At 45.6% G+C, this 15647-nt stretch overlaps 1 protein-coding gene across 5 annotated transcripts in view; it reads left to right on the top strand.

The window, feature by feature from the left end:
• zc3h7a (zinc finger CCCH-type containing 7A) overlaps window positions 1–15647 on the top strand; it is a 115691-nt gene that overhangs the window by 27637 nt on the left and 72407 nt on the right. The window lies entirely within an intron of this gene.

Raw genomic sequence — 15647 nt, 5'->3', positions numbered from 1 at the left:
AGCAGTCGTGGGTTTGGAAGGTGCTGTCTTAAGGAACCTTGGCGAGTTACTGCAGTGCATCTTGTAGATGGTACACACGGATGCCACTGTTCGTGGTGGTGGAGGGTTTGAATGTTTGTGGAAGGGGGAGCAATTAAGCGGCCTGCTTTGTCCTGGATGGTGTCGAACTTCTTGAGTGTTGCTGGAGCTACACTCATCCAGGCAAATGGAGAGTATTCCATTGCACTTGTGCCTTGTAGATGGTGGGGTCAGGCTTTGGAGGGGTCAGGAGGTGAGTTACTTGCCGTAGGATTCCTAGCCTTTGACCTGCCCTGGAATCCACAGTATTAATATGGCTAGTCCAATTCAGTTTCTGATCAATGGTAACCCCAGGATGTTAATAGTGGGGGATTCAGTGATGGTAATGTCATTGAATGTCAAGGGGCGATGGTTGAATCCTCTCATGAAGGAGATGATCATTGCCTGGCACTTGTGTGGCATGAATGTAACTTGCCACTTGGTCAGTCCAAGCCTGGATATTGTCCAGGTTTTGCTGCATTTGAACATGTACTGCTGCATTATCTGAGGAGTCGCAAATGGTTACTGAACATTGTGCAATCATCTGCAAACACCCTCACTTCTAACCTTATGATGGAAGAGAGGTCATTGATGAAGCAGCTGAAGATGGTTGGGCCTAGGACATTACCCTGAGTAACTTCTGAAGTGACGTCCTGGAGCTGAGATGATTGATCTCCAACCACCACAACCATCTTTCTTTGTACCAAGTATGACTCCAACCAGTGGAGAGTTTTCCCCCTGATTCCCACTGACCCCAGTTTAGCTAGGGTTCCTTGATGCCATACTCAAATGCTGTCTTGATGTCAAGGGCAGTCACACTCCCCTCACCTCTGGCATTCAGCTCTTTTGTCCACGTTTGAACCAAGGCTGTAGTGAGGTCAGGAGTTGAGTGACCCTGGCAGAACCCAAATTGAGCGTCTGTGACCAGATTACTGCTGAGTAAGTGCTGCTTGATAGCACTGTTAATGACTCCTCCCGTGGGTTTGGCAAATGCTGGAGAGTAGACTGATAGGGCGGTAATTGGCTGGGTTGGATTTGTCCTGTTTCTTGTATACAGGATGTACCGTGGCAATTTTCCACATTACCAGGTAGATGCCAGTGTTGTAGCTGTACTGGAACAGCTTGGCTAGGGGTGCGGCAAATTCTGGAGCACAAGTCTTCAGTACTATTGCCGGAATGTTGTCAGGTCCCTGAGCTTTTGCAGTATCCAGTGCCTTCAGCCGTTTCTTGATATCATATGGAGTGAAGGCTGAAGACTGACCTCTGAGATGCTCTGAGACCTCTGGAGGAGAACCGAGATAGATCATCCACTCGGCACTTCTGGCTGAAGATCGTTGGGAATTCCTCAGCCTTGTCTTAAAATGTTGAAAGGAATGCACAGAGGAAGATGGTTGTGGTTGTTGGAGGTCAATCATCTGAGTTCCAGAATATCACTGCAGGAGTTCCTCAAGTTAGTGTCCTCGGCTCAACCATTATCTGCAACTTCACCAATGACATTTCCTCCATAACGTTTGCTGATGACGGCACAATGTTCAGCACCATTCGTGACTCCTCAGACACTGAAGCAGTCCATGTCGCAATGCAGCAAGACCTGGACAATATCCAGACTTGGGCTGAGAAATGTGAAGTCACAATCATAGAACAAAGAACATATAGTGCCGAAGGAGGTCATTCGGCCCCTCGAGTCTGCACCGACCCACTTAAGCCCTCACTTCCACCCTATCCCCATAACCCAATAACCCCTCCTAACCTTTTTTGGTCACTAAGGGCAATTTATCATGGCCAATCCACCTAGCCTGCACGTCTTTGGACTGTGGGAGGAAACCGCAGCACCCGGAGGAAACCCACACAGACACGGGGCGAACGTGCAGACTCCGCACAGAGTTCTCATATCGCACAAGTGCCAGGCAAAGACCCATCTCCAACTAGAGATAACCTAACCATCACCCCATGACATTGACTGGCATTACCATTGCTGAAACCCCAATTTTCAAAACCATGGGGGGAGTTACCATTTGACTAGAAACTGAACTGGACTAGCCATATACATACCGTGACTCCAGGAGCAGGTCGGAAGCTTGAAATTCTCCGTTGAGTAACTCGCCTCCTGACTCCCCAAAGCCTGTCCACCATCTACAAGGCACAAGTCAGGCGTGTGATGGAATACTCTCCACTTGCCTGCATGAGTGTTTTTTTGCTAAGTATAAATTAATCGGCAATAGAATGAGGAACAGTTCAAAAGTCAAATACCTCAGCAGCTTGCAAATACAGATTTTCAGTTTTCTTTTTTCCAACCAACAAGTTACACCCTGTGTGGCATGTTCAGTAATATTTCCAGTAATTGTGTGGACATTTCCGATTGCAGGTGTGAAGTTTTGAAAAATTCTATCAAAGGAATGTTTGACTTCCCAGTTTCTTTTTTGTAACTACTTTTAATTGTATTATATAATAAAATGGGTAAGATCTGTTTGCCTCACAATGCTTATTTGTATATTTTTATCTAATTGATTACTACAGATTGTCACAAATTTCACATTGTCGCTCATACTGAGGCCCAGACAGATTATATAAGCTTTGACAAAGGGTCATCTGGACTCGAAACGTTCGCTCTTTTCTCTCCTTACAGATGCTGCCAGACCTGCTGAGATTTTCCAGCATTTTTCTGTTTTGGTTTCAGTTTCCAGCATCCGCAGTCATTTGCTTTTATCCACAGATTTTTATAAGACCAGACAATGCTGGAAATACTCAGCAGGTCTGACGGTATCTGTGAAGAGAGAAACTGAGCTGACGTTCCAGGTCATGTTCTCTGATTAGATCTGATTATGTTGGCAGCAGATGGATCACGTTGGTGAACTGCTGAAAAGCAGTTTTGTTTCCCTAATCACTTTGTTTTGGTGAATGCGTTGTTGGTGGCAAATGGTGTTGTGTGTTATATAACATTCTGTGATGGAAGCAACTTGCTTGATGTCACAGTTTGCATGGCAAAATGATCCCATTGTGCTTTCGTCTGACCCTTTATTTGTCAACCTCAGGGATAGAAAATATGCCGTTGATTGATGTAGGTGTTGTATGGCAAATAATTTGGGTAAACTACAGGAAATTGTGGATGTAGCTCCACTGGTAACATATAGGCCTGGATAGATCTTCTGCAGTTCAGCAATGCATGTCAGATTGCGGCAAATGAATGAATTGGTAGGTGAGTAAGTAGGGTGACGAGTGGGTTGGGGGTGGTCAGGCCGTGTTGGGAGTGGTAGTCAGGTTAGGGTACGGGGGGTAGGCACATTTTTTCGAGGGCTAATTGGGTTGTGTCGGGCCTGTCAAATTGTGTCAGAGGCAAATTTGGGTGGTTGGGGGCTAGTGTGGTTGGATGGGGTAGCTGGGTCAGGAGATAGTGGGGGTTTGGGGGTCTGTAGTTACCCAGGAGTTAGACTTAAGTTTCAATCTGTCATTTCCTGGGTAACCGTCCAGGTAAGTACTGCAGAACTGTTCAAAGTTTCCGACCCTGAGTCTGAGACATCCGCAGAGAGTCCTGGGGAGCAGGGGAATTGCCCATCGGAATTCCAGACTTCCCACGGAGGTCAGAGCTTTGGAACTTCCACAGGAACATGTATCTTGGGTCAACGGTTAGTGATGTGAAGATCTGGGCTATCAAGTTATTAAGTTAGTTTTGTTTGAAAATGTTGCTGTTGGTGTTTATTGTTGTGTCAGGCAGACTTTTGTATTTTGGTTGATGGGTTTTAAAGATTTTGGTATGGTGTCTACCACACATATCCAGTGTACAGTGTTAACTGATTTGGTATTATTTCTGTTTTGTCGATAAATTAAGCTTGTGGTCCAAGTGAATTGACTTTACCATGGGTGGAATTTCATTCAGGTAAATTAAAGAGCGCTTCGTCACAATAAAGGGCACAATATCTGAAGGCAAAAATTACTTTGATAATCTATTCCTTCAGAAAACTTCAGCTTTTTTTATCGGCCCGTAAATTCAGTAATGTAAAGAGAACTAATTAAAATTATGTTAAATAATAAATCTAGTGAGGACGGCTTGGAAACTAGTAGTAATAAGTCAGATTCTTAGATTGCTGGAAGCCTAAGAACATGCCTGCCTCCCTTGACTGAGGAAAGCTCACATAGATTTACGTAGAATTTACAGTGCAGAAGGAGGCCATTCAGCCCACCGAGTCTGCACCGGCTCCTGGCAAGAGCACCCTACCCAAGGTTAACACCTCCACCCTATCCCCATAACCCAGTAACCCTACCCAACACTAAGGGCAATTTTGGACACTAAGGGCAATTTAGCATGGCCAATCCACCTAACCTGCACATCTTTGGACTGTGGGAGGAAACCGGGGCACCCGGAGGAAACCCACGCACACACTGGGAGGACGTGCAGACTCCGCACAGACAGTGACCCAGCCGGGAACCGAACCTGGGACCCTGGCGCTGTGAAGCATTTATGCTAACCACCATGCTACCGTGCTGCCCACACTCACACTCCACATTACCTAAATGTTAGCAGTCACTTTCTTCTTTTTTACTGACCAATCCCTCCCCTCTGCTGAAAACACTGACCGACTAGGATGCACTTCCCCAAGGGGCAATTATTCACACACAAGTCCTGACAGTCATTATCAGCAAATTCTGTAACCATGTGAAGTGCTGTAGCTGCACCCAATTCGATTCTCACCCAGTTCTCAGGAGAAGTTACTGGATTGTTAACATGCAGGAACCTTGTTTTTTCCCCCCCCTTCACTCCTCCCTCAAGACAAGGAACCAGAGGATAGTTATGGAAATATACCGCTGTTATACCGAGATCAGTTAATTTAGCAAAGTCTGGGGATTAAAAAATTTTTTTTTTGGCCTCCTTAGCCATATAATTGAGCAAATGTATGTGTTGCTGTAAATGTTCTCTTCAGGCCTGAAGCGCCAACCTGAAGGATGAACTTCCTTTGATCCTGAACCTGTTGTACAATCTGGTGGATCATCTTTTATATTGAGTCATGCATAGCTTAGTCTCTATCCCTCCTTCTATTTTTCCCATCAACAAGTCACACAGTGGACATTCGTGGGATTTTGAATGAACTGTACTGTCTGGCCTCTTGCGGTACTTTGAAAGTTTGCTATAACCTTGTTCTGGTTATGTTAAGCAAGTTACTGAAATCTTATTGAGACATACAAGATTCAAGGGGCAGCACGGTGGTGCAATGGTTAGCATTGCTGCCTCATGGCACCGAGGTCCCCGGTTCGATCTCGGCTCTGGGTCACTGTCCATGTGGAGTTTGCGCATTCTCCCCGTTTTTGCGTGGGTTTCGCGCCCCCCACAACCCAAAGATGTGCAGAGTAGATGGATTGGCCACGCTAAATTGCCGCTTAATTGGAAATAATGTATTGGGGCACTCTAAATTTACATTAAAAACACCATTCAAGATTCTGAGGGGAAACCATCCTCTTGTGGGGGATTATGGGGCTGGGGGGGGGGGGGGGGGGGGGGGGGGACGACGACACACTGTTCTAAAAATAAGGAGACTCCCATTTACGACGGAGATGAGGAGGAATTTCTTCTTGGGTTTGTTGGTCTTTGGCATTCACTTCCACAGAGAATAGTAGAGGCTGGGCCATTGAATATAATACTCAGGCGGAGATAATCATATTTGTGATCGACAGGACAGTTTGAGGGTTATGAGGGACGGGTAAGAATGTGGAGTTGAGACCACAAATAGATCAGCCGCCATCATTTTGGATGGCAGAACAGGCTCCATGGGCCAAAAAGTCAATTACTGTTCCTATTATTATTTCCCACGATCTTATGAACTTGTCAAAAATGTATATATACATTTATATATACAGTAGCATGCAAGGATTGGTTGTAATCAAATGTAACATTTGATGTGTGTTGTCAGGCCATGTTGTTGGCATGTCGTAAACACCAATATTGTTGTTGCTGCTCGCCTTTTTTGAGGTCTTAATTGCACAGACGCCTGACTGATTTTTGCTGCAGTGACACATGATTGGGTGGAGTGCCTTTTGGTTTTCATTTTGCTGTTTTTCTTTCTTTTCATTATTGATCTTTCGGCTATATTACATGTCCTTATTGTATGCAAAGTTTCGGATGATTTTGCTGTCATTGCCCCATTGGAAGCACATTGCATGCTCAGCAACATGTTTTCTTGAATCCCATCATGATGGCAATCTCATAGTGATTTCTGAGTTGATGCCGAGGGTGATCCATGTTTTACTTTGATCCAGTTGTTTGGATTATCCATATTTATACATGTTTTTTCCCCCTCAAAAATAGTGAATGATTCCATGTGACCAATACATTCTAGTATATTTGACGAGAATGTTGCCATTCTTGTCACATCTTTTTGTAATCAATGAAACAATAATAGCTGCCATTGTTGAACCCTTCTGTTTGGTTACTTAAGAGAAGATGCCTTTTTTGGTTCATTTTCTTTTGCAGATATTGTCTTGCTTTCCACTGATTTTTCACAATCCTTACTGTACTTATTCAGTAATGACCTCAGCAGATGTTAATTGCTGAGCAAACAAAATCCCAGAGTGAAACCTGGCTGACAAATCATACCCTTTTGTTTTGTATTCTGAAAACGAGAAACAACCATACTGTCCTCAGCAGCCAGTCTTCACACTTTAAAAAAATTAAAAGTAGAAGATTTATTAGCAAAAAGACTGAAACACACAAGATTGCATTTCAAAGTTAAAAATCGTCTGACAAAAGATTTCTCCCCCCACCTCCCACCAAAAGATTTGCTTCTTGGTCAGACCCTCAAGTAAATATCTTTCAGGCAACATTCCCATATAGATATTTAGCTATCAAAAGCGAACAATATTACCCAAGGCAAAACTGCTGTCACTTTAAAAAGTGTGTACCTCACAAACTCGTTTCCACTCTGCTGTGGAAATCCAAGAAACTTCAGAACACTCCTGATTTTTGAAGCCCAAGACTTTTTCTGGCTTTATTTGATGACTGATTCGCACTTCAACTTCTTGCAGCTTGGAGCTGGTATCAGGAGATCTTCTCCACAGAGCCAACACCAAATCAGCTCAACAATCTCTCCTTCCTTTCCTCTTTTCCCTTCTATCTTTGATTCTATTGTTCTTCGCACTTTGAACATTTCCAAAGTAGAAAAATCTTGTCATTTATATTGCCCCCCACTTTTGGGATCAAATAAAATTTAATAAACTTCCCTTGTTTACTTATGAAATCGTTGCAAACTGTAAATGCCTTTTATTCCCTTTTAGTAACTGAAAATATTTAGAGCTCATATTGCTAGTGCGAACGCTTGCCTTAGGAGCCTTGTCTAGTAACTGAAACCACTCCACAAACTTGGGCCCTGTTCCAAACCGCTTCTCTACTGCAAACAAACATCCCCATTCTATCCTATCAGAGGTTTTTTCTGCATCCAATGCCACAATACCTCCCTTCCACTGGTGACAATATTGGATTGGATTTGTTTATTGTCACGTGTACCGAGGTACAGTGAAAAGTATTTTTCTGTGAGCAGCTCAACACATCATTAAGTACATGGGAAGAAAAGGGAATAAAAGAAAATTCATAATAGGTAACACAAGGTATACAATGTAACTACATAAGCACCGGCATCCGATGAAGCAAACGGGTGTAGTGTTAATGAGGTCAGTCCATAAGAGGGTCATTTAGGAGTCTGGTAACAGCGGGGAAGAAGCTGTTTTTGAGTCTGTTCATGCTTGTTCTCAGACTTCTGTATCTCCTGCCCGATGGAAGAAGTTGGAAGAGTGAGTAAGCCGGGTGGGAGGGGTCTTGATTATACTGCCCGCTTTCCCCAAGCAGCGGGAGGTGTTGATGGAGTCAATGGATGGGAGACAGGGTCATGTGATGGACTGGACGGTGTTCACGACTCTCTGAAGGTTCTTGCGGCCCTGGGCCGAGCAGTTGCCATACCAGGCTGTGATGCAGCCCGATAGGATGCTTTCTATGGTGCATCTGTAAAAGTTGGTAAGAGTGAATGTGGACATGCCGAATTTCCTTAGTTTCCTGAGGAAGTATAGGCGCTGTTGTGCTTTTTTGGTGGTAGCGCGACGTGGGTGGACGAGGGCAGATTTTTGGAGATGTGCACCCCTAGGAATTGAAACTGCTAACCATCTCCATCTCGGCCCCATTGATGCTGATAGGGGTGTGTACAGTACTTTGCTTCCTGAAGTCAATGACCAGCTCTTTAGTTTTGCTGGCATTGAAGGAGAGATTGTTATCGCTGCACCACTCCACTCGGTTCTCTATCTCCCTCCTGTATACTGACTCGTCGTTATTCGAGATCCGGCCCACTATGGTCGTATCGTCAGCAAACTTGTAGATGGAGTTGGAACCAAATTTTGCCACGCAGTCGTGTGTGTACAGGGAGTAGAGTAGGGGGCTAAGTACGCTGCCTTGCGGGGCCCCAGTATGGAGGACTATTGTGGAGGTGGTGGTGTTGTTCATTCTTACTGATTGTGGTCTGTTAGTCAGAAAATCGAGGATCCAGTTGCAGAGTGGGGAGCCAAGTCCTAGGTTTTGGAGATTTGATATGAGCTTGGCTGGGATTATGTTGTTGAAGGTGGTGCTGTAGTCAATAAATAGGAGTCTGATGTAGGAGTCCTTGTTGTCGAGATGCTCTCGGGATGAGTGTAGGGCCAGGAAAATGGCATCTGCTGTGGACCGGTTGCGACGGTATGCGAATTGCAGTGGATCAAGGTGTTCTGGGAGTATGGAGGTGATGCGCTTCATGATCAACCTCTCGAAGCACTTTATTACGACTGAAGTCAGGGCCACCGGACGATAATCATTGAGGCACGTTGCCTGATTCTTCTTCAGCACTGGTATGATCGTGGTCTTCTTGAAGCAGGTGGGGACTTTGGAGTGAAGTAGGGATAGGTTAAAGATGTCCGCGAACACCTCTGCCAGCTGGTCCGCGCAGGCTCTGAGTGCATGACCAGGGATCCTGTCCGGGCCCGTTGCCTTCAGAGTCTTCACTTACAGGGACGCCGATCTGACTTTGGAAGCTGTGATGGTGGGTATGGATGAGTTATGGGCTGCTGGGGCACTCAATAGTGAATTGTTGGTTACCTGCTCGAACCGAGCATAGAATGCATTGAGTTCATCGGGTTGGGGTGGTCTGCTGCTGGAGATACTGCTCGTCTTCGCCTTGTAGCCCGTTATGTTGTTTAGTCCTTGCCACAACCGCCGAGAGTCTGTCTGTGACTCTAGCTTGGTAAGATATTCTCTCTCGGCATCTCGGATGGCTTTGCGGAGGTCGTACCTGGATTTCTTTTATAGGTCAGGGTCGTCTCACTTGAACGCCTCAGATCTGCCCTTCAGTAGGGAGTCAATCTCGTGATTGAGCCATGGTTTCCGGTTGGGGAACGTACGTACTGCTTTCTTTGGCATGCAGTTGTCCACACATTTGCTGATGAATTCTGTGACAGTGGTGGCATACTCATTTAAGTTGGTCGCTGAGTTCTTAAATATGGACCAGTCCACTGTCTCTAAGCAGTCACGTAAGAGCTCTTCTGTCTCCTCGGACCAGCACTGCATGACCTTCTTAGCTGGATTCTCCCGCTTGAGTTTCTGCTTGTATGCCGGGAGAAGGAGCACCTTCTCTTATGGTCTGATTTCCCAAAGTGCGGTCGGGGGATGGAACGGTAGGCACCCTTGATTTTTGAGTAGCAGTGGTCAAGAGTGTTGTTGCCCCTGGTGGGACAGGAGATGTGCTGCTGAAATTTTGGCAGTACCCTCTTGAGGTTGGCCTTGTTTTTTTTTTTTTTTTTTTTTTTTCTTTTTTTTTATAAATTTAGATTACCCAATTATTTTTTCCAATTAAGGGGCAATTTAGTGTGGCCAATCCACCTACTCTGCACATTTTTGGGTTGTGGGGGCGAAACCCACGCAGACACGGGGAGAATGTGCAAACTCCACATGGACAGTGACCCAGAGCCGGGATCGAACCTGGGACCTCAGCGCCGTGAGGCGGTTGTGCTAACCACTAGGCCACCGTGCTGCCCTGAGGTTGGCCTTGTTGACGTCTTCGGCCACGATGAACAAGGCCTCCGGGTGTTCTGTTTCGTAGTTGTTTCTAACTGTGTACAGTTCATCCAGCGTCTTCCTTGCTTCTGCCTGGGGTGGGATGTAGACCGCTGTGATAATGGCTGAAGTGAACTCACGTGGAAGATAGTATGGGTGGCACTTCACGGCCAGGTATTCCAGGTCCGGGGAGCAGTAGGTCGCCAGGGTCGCCACATCCAAGCACCAGGAGGAGTTGATGAGGAGGCAAACTCCTTCATCGTTTGCTTTGCCTGATGACGTGGTGCAGTCCGCCCGGTGAATTGCGAAGTCTTCAGTTTGTATGGCACAGTCCGGTGAGGCGGGGGTGAGCCATGTCACTGTGAAACAGAGTACACAGCAGTCTCTTACTTCCCTCTGAGAGGTAAGTCTAGCGTTGAGTTCATGCAGTTTGTTTTCGATCACTTGGACGTTTGCCAGGAGTATTCTGGGGAGAGTGGTCTTGAAACAGTGTTGCTTCAGTCTGAGCTGCAGACCGCCGCGTTTCCCTCGCTTCCTTGGATGGCGGCTACGGCTGGATGCTGCCGGGATCCGATGGGAGATGTCAGCCCTTGTGGAAGGTAGGTGGTTGCGTCTGGCGGGGAACAGGGGGCTGGTTACATTTCTGGGGTCGCATCTGGCAGGGTCACCGGCGCTGGTTGAGGTAGACCTTTTTCCTTCTTTAGCAAGAGCTGGATGGAAGCTCAAACATCTCCACCAGAAGTGGAACCAATCGATCAGCAATTTTTAATAAAATTCCACCTGGAAGCCATTGGCCCCGACGCTTTCGCTGTCTTCACCCGCCCTATTGCTGTTCTGACTTCCTTCACTGTCAACGGCACCTCCATATCTTTCCGATCCTCCTGTTGCACCATGCAGAAACCCAACTCCAGAAAACTCCGCAAATCCGACTCCTCTACTGGTGGTTCAAAAAGCTTCAAATACAACGTTGATTTTGTCTGGTGCTAACGCTAACCTACAATTCTAAAATCTCTATTATCCCTCGAGGTAATTTGCTGTCTCAAATGACCCGCCAAAAGACGGCTAGCCTTCTCCCCATATTCCTTGTCCCTCCGTGCCTGAAACAAATTGCCTCCCCTCCCACTACCACCTTCAAAGCCCTCTCACATTATTGAAGGTGACACTTCCCCATTATTATTGAACCCCACAAATTCTCCAATCACCTGTGCCATTTTCATACAAATTCCTAGATTGGCTAACACCCCCACGTATAAATTCCATGCCGGCCGTTGAGTTGGCCCCATCTCCAAAACTACATCTACCAGGTGTGGAGCGTGATCTGATATCTGGTATCCCGTTTCAAATTTAACAACTAGAACTCCCTCTATTATCTCCTCATGAAAATTTCTAAACATGTTTACTTGCAAAACCACCACCGTTACAAAATAATGCAATAGTTTCCAAAATATATTTCAGAAATCATCCATTCTCACAATTCAGAATCGTCAAGAAACCACTTTACTTGTGATGCTTCTTGTTCCAGACCTTGATTACTTCTGCTGTATACACTTCCTGGTTGTGTTGTCCATTGTTGCAATTTATTCTGAATGGATTGGGGAATACGGGGGGGGGGGGGGGGAGGAGGAGGACATGATGGGTTGCCTCCTGAGTAGTAGAAACCCGATCAGATGTCACTGAACCTGCTGATAGGGTTTCCTGCTTAAAACACTCCCATTGCCCAATGTAAGTTATTTTCCATACTTTCGATTTGAAATTTTTATTTTCTTAGTCCAAGACGTTTAGCACCCATTGTCCGAGCATAAGTGCCCAAACCTGGTTGTAAGAATAACAGTGGGTCTATCAGTGCTCACCATTATTAAACAGTAAATCTGGCATCCATATATGTGCAGTTAAATGCAGAAATCAGTGAGCCAATATCTGACTTGTTCTGCTCCTCCACAAGCTTTGCTCATCAGAGCAAGCCATGGCTGAGGCATTTGCAATGATCTTCAGCCAGTAGTGATGGTCCATCTTGGTCTGTTAGCGGTCTCCAGCCTTCAGCCAAGAATGTGATATGAAGAAATGGCTGAAGGCACTGGGTACAGCAAAGGCCATGGTCCCTGACACCTTTCTGGTATTAGTACTGAAGACTTGTACTCCAGAACTAGCTGTGTCCTTCACCAAGCTATTCCAATACAGCTCTAACACTGGCATCTACCCAACGAATTGCAAAACTACCCAGCTATGTGCTCTCCTCAAAAAGCAGAACAAATCCAGTTTACTCTTGATCATTAGCATAGTGATAGAAGGGGTGTCTACAATGCTGTCAAATGGAACTTCTCGGCAATAACCTGCTCGTTGCTGCTCAGTTTGGGTTCAGCCGGGGTCACTCGGCTTCTGACCTCATTAGAGCCTTAGTCCAAACATGGACAAAAAGAGCTGAAATCCAGAGGTGAGGTGTCAGAGATGGCCCTTGATATTAAGACAGCATGTGACAAGAATGGCATCAAGTCACCCCAGCATAGCTGGAGTCACTGGGAATCAGGGCAAACTCCTACAATGGTTGGAATCATTGTTGGCACAAAAAAAAAGCTAGTTGTGGTTGTTGGAGGTCAATCATCATCCAGGTCATGACTGCTGAAATTCCTCAGGATAGTGTCCTCGGCCCAACCATCTTCATCAGTGGCCATCCTTTCATGATAACGTCAGAAGTGGGGATTTCACGGATGAATGCACAAATCATCCCCTCAGATGCTAAAGCAGTCTGTGCCCATATCCCGCGTGGACAACATTCAGGCTTGGGCTGATAAGCGACAAGTAACTTCCATTCCACACGTATGCCAGGCAATGACCATCTGCATCAAGAGAGAATCCAACCATCTCCCCATGACATTCAACGGCATTACCAGCGCAAAGTCCCACGCTGTCAGCATTTTTGGAGGGGGGGTTATCATTCTCCAGAAGCTGAACTGTACCAGTAATATAAATGCTGCGGCTGGAAGAGCAGGTCAGAAGTACTGTGAGTACTGCAGAGAGTAACTCATCTCCTGACTCTCCAAAGACTGTCCTCCATCTACAAGGCACAAGTCAGGAATGTGATGGTTTACTTTCCACTTGCCTGGATGGGTGCAGCTCCAACAACACTCGAAGCCCAACACTATCCAGGACAAAGCAGTCTGCTTGATTGGCACCTCATCCACCACCTTCAACATGCACTCTTTGTACCACTGATGTACAGTAGCAGCAGTGTGTACCCATCCACAAGATGCACTGCAAAGGCATCATGGCTGCTTCCACAAGCACCTTCCAAACATGCGACCTCTACCACCTAGAAGGCCAAGGTCAGCAGATGCATGGGCATATTTGCCACACTGGGCTGGTGACGGGCAGTGAGAGGACCAAAATGAGAATTATTGCCTCATAAAGCTATGTATGTGTTTGTGAAGAGAAAAATGTTGGTGAAGGCAAGTGTAGGTCCTTTGCAGTCAGACACTGGAGAATTTATAATGGAAAATAAAGAAATAGCTGACCAACTGAATACGTTCTTGGGTTCTGTCTTCACAAAGGAGACCACAAATAATGTACCAGAAATGTTGGGGATTAAGTAGGAGGAGGAGTTGGGGAGGAAAGTAGGTTGAACTCAACCTCAATCTCAGACTAAAGTGACGATCCTTTAAAACAGAGATGAGGAGGAATTTCTTCAGCCAGAGGGTGGAGAACCCGTGGAACGCTTTGCCGCAGAAGGCTATGGAGGCCAAATCACTGAGTGTCTTTAAGGCAGAGATAGATAGGTTCTTATCAGGGGTTATGGGGAGATGGCAGGAGAATGGGGATGAGAAAAATATCAGCCATGATTGAATGGCGGAGCAGACCCGATGGGCTGAATGGCCTAATTCCGCTCTGTCTTATGGTCTTAAGACCTCCACATGCAAGTTCCCCATCCAAGTCACACACCATCTTGACTTGGAACTATATTGCCGTTCCTTCACTAATCAAACTCATGAAACTCCTTCCCTACCAGCATTGTGGGTGTACCTACACTTCATGGACTGCAGTGGTTCGATTCGGTTCACCACCACCATCTCAAGTGTAATTAAGATAGGTAATAAAAGGGCAGCGCGGTGGCCTAGTGGTTAGCACAGCTGCATCACGGCGCTGAGGACCCTGGTTCGATCTCGGCTCTGGGTCACTGTCCGTGTGGAGTTTGCACATTCTCCCCGTGTCTGCGTGGGTTTCGCCCCCACAACCCAAAAATGTGCAGAGCAGGTGGATTGGCCACGCTAAATTGCCCCTTAATTGGAAAAAATAATTGGGTAATCTAAATTTTATTTAAAAAAAGATAGGTAATAAAAAAATGCTGTGATATCCATGCCCTGAAACTGTAAAGTATAAAGGACATGACTCCGTGATTAAAATTGCTCATCTGTTGGCCTATGATTATAATGTTTATCCTAAAATATCCAATTAAATGTTTAAATTATTTTAATTAAACAAGTAAACTGACCAATTTTTCCTGTCAGTGCATTTTGTAGCATTTAAAATCTGAATTTTGTTTCCTCCTAATTTCAGTCTTCACGTATCGACCGTTTAAAATATATATATATTTTTTTAAATTTAGAGTATCTAATTCTTTTCCAATTAAGGGACAATTTAGTGTGGCCAATTGACATACCCCTGCACATCTTTTTGGATTGGGGTGAGCCCCACGCAGACACAGGGGGAATGTGCAAACTCCACATGGACAGTGACCCGGGGCCGGGATCAAACCTGGGACCTCGGCGCTGTGAGGCAGCAGTGCTAACTATTGCGCCACCGTGCTGTCCAGCCTACTGACCTTTCTTCATGCTATTCTTCCTATACAACTCACAACAGGAAACTATCCATACTTTAATTGGCTAACATCATGCTTTTGAAGACTGTTCTTAAACCAGTCAAACATCTGGCATTTAAGGATTGACTTACTTGCGTTATTGATGTGACTAATCTTAAAAGATGTTCACGATTGTGACACACGGAAGTTTTAAAACTGAGTAACAAAGGCACATATTTTATTTATATCCTGGTATATGTTCAAAATGACATTGGTGCTAAAGGTCCTCCGAACTTTAGCTGCCAATGCGATTATTATTGGAGACCTGGGTGCTTTATTGTCTTTGTTTTTTTAAAAATCATTTCCAACAAAGCACCCTTGCTTGCAACATCTGTGCTGTAGAAGCCTGTTTGTCAGGTTTTGTATGTGCATGAGACATCCATCAACAGTACTGTTGTTAGAATTGCAATCAATGGTAATATTGAATCCATAGAATCCCTACAGTGCAGAAGGATGCCATTCGGCCCATTGAGTCTGCACCGGGCCGTTCAAAGAGCATCCTACCTAGGCCCACTCCCCTGCCCTATCCATCTTGGCAATTGTTTAGAATGGCCAATCCACCTAACCGTCACATCTTTTGACTGACCACCCAGAGGAAACCCACGCAGACATGAGGAAAAAGTGCAAACTCCACTCAGTCACCCAAGGCTGGAATTGAACCCGGGTCCCTGGGGCTGTTGAGGCAACAGT

The sequence above is a fragment of the Scyliorhinus canicula genome, chromosome 15 (genome assembly GCF_902713615.1).
Source record: "Scyliorhinus canicula chromosome 15, sScyCan1.1, whole genome shotgun sequence".
Classification (NCBI taxonomy): Eukaryota; Metazoa; Chordata; class Chondrichthyes; order Carcharhiniformes; family Scyliorhinidae; genus Scyliorhinus; species Scyliorhinus canicula.
Note: the sequence above shows the minus strand (reverse complement) of the source record. Positions and strands in the feature narration are given on the sequence as shown.